Source organism: Tamandua tetradactyla, chromosome 21, assembly GCF_023851605.1.
Source record: "Tamandua tetradactyla isolate mTamTet1 chromosome 21, mTamTet1.pri, whole genome shotgun sequence".
Taxonomy (NCBI): domain Eukaryota; kingdom Metazoa; phylum Chordata; class Mammalia; order Pilosa; family Myrmecophagidae; genus Tamandua; species Tamandua tetradactyla.
The window spans coordinates 45825668-45827849 of record NC_135347.1 but is presented as its reverse complement, the minus strand read 5'-3'; positions in this window follow the sequence as shown (position 1 = coordinate 45827849).

Below are 2182 nucleotides of genomic sequence, written 5' to 3'. Positions count from 1 at the left end.
CAACTAAATGGGATATGCATATTTTACAAATACTTTTTGAAAAATATTTAAATATTTCCTTTTAATTTCTCTAATAGTATCAATGAAATATAAAATGTCATACACATAATCTTACCTAACAATAAAATATAGTATCTGGATAAATCCCAATTCCAATAGCTCTTTTTGTACACTGTATTTTGCTTCTTTAAACTTAATTTTTGATGGAATATGCATCCTTACCTCCTAAAAAGAGGAAATTTTCAAGATATCAGTAAATATAAACTGCATCTTTTTTGGTTGTTCCTGCATTTTGTGCTGTTTAATTACAATATATATGTCATTTTATGTTTTTATATTATCAAGTATACCCTTTTAGTACTGTTATAAACTCACCAATCAATTGGTTGAAGTGGCTTGTCAGTCCAAGTAAACACTTTAAATTGGCTAATGTTTGTCTCAATTACCAGATCATTAGATTATTGTCACATTTTGTAGACATCACCAAATATTATGGGAAAACACCTTCATAGCTATAATTTATTTGTCAAGTAAACAATTTATAAACTTGGTTTGGTTTGTTTTCTTCTTATTAGGAAAAGAGTAGTTGAAACAGCATCGAATGGCCTAATTATGCTCACAAGTGTGTTGTAGGGTTAACATCCGAATGAATGTGGTAAAGCATTTTGCAGTTAAAAAATGCCATGAAATTCTAAATGTCATGCTCGCTTTTATCCCTACTTCTGGAATCAAATTGGAAAGGATTACAACAAGAGCCTCATTCTGACTCATGAATTTTCCTTTCCAAATGATTCAATCATAGGATTCCAATTTAAATATTTTGGATTAATAAATTCCAATTTAAATATAAATTGGAAATACCAACTGAGACACTGGTCACTTGAAAACAAACCAAAACTTCAGTGACTATAGCAAAGAAAACACTTTCTTGACATATATTTTTAAAAATGCATGTGCACACACAAATTCATACAAAGACAACCACGTGTAGATTAATGACTATTCTAGAGCAGTAGGAGGTGGAAAACTTTTTCTTTAAAGAACAGATAGTAAATATTTTAGGCTTTTTGGGCCGTGCATTTTTTATATCTACTAAATTATGCTATATTGTATGAAAACAACTGTAAAACAAGAAGTAAATCAAAGGATGTGGCTGTGTTGCAATAAAACTTAATTAATAGACTCTGGAATTTTAAGTTTTTATAATTTTCATTTGTCACAAAATACTTCGGTGTTTTTAAGTTGTTCAACTATTTAAAATTATAAAAGCCATTCTTATCTCATGGCTATAAAAAAGGGGGCAGTACGTTGAACATAGTCTGCATGACCTAGTTTGCCAACCCCATGTCTAGAGTGACCTCAAAGCAAATTTGCATGTGGTAGGAAGAAAAACAGCATTTATAAACCTATAGCTATACTCCCACCAATTATAACCATACATGTTTTCCTTTTGTTAATTTTATTATACTCCAATAATTATTCTTAAGAATTTCCTTTTGTCATTATTTTCCATTTTATATTCTTAAGAAAGTGGTTTATTCTCTCTGAGACTCAGGCTGCACATAGTAAATATTATAATAATATTTAATGCAGTGTTGTAATGAGCATGAGCAAAGCATTTGAATTCTGACTAGTATATAATAGAAACTCAATAAATTGAGAAAAAAGATGATTAAATCTTGAGGTCCATATTTAATTTTCATCATACATTATTTCTTCCTGCATTGGGTCACACTCCAATGCTTTAAAATATATTATTTTTTCAGTTTTGTTCAGACTTTAGAATTGTAATTTGTGGAAGGCTTAGTGTTAGGTCTCAGAAAAAGAATTCTAAGAGCAAAAGGAACTCTTGACACAGAGCTCCTCAGCCCCCTCCCCAGCATCCTTAGCAGATCCAAGGATCCAGGTATGAACCAATCACCATACTGGCAGGTATTGTACCCTCCAGATGAATGAAGACATCCCAGATAGCTAGAAATACAGTCATAATCTGTCTCTGCTGATAACACCCTCCCCTACCAGTGTCTTACCCTGCTTGATACATGCAGCTGCATATCAAAGGAGAATATTGTGTCAATACTCCGGAAATCTATCATACCCTAAGTCAACAAGCCCCCATCCAATCAAAGGATAACACATCACCTAGTGGATACCCTCCCCTCCCAGCACCATTCTCCCTTTA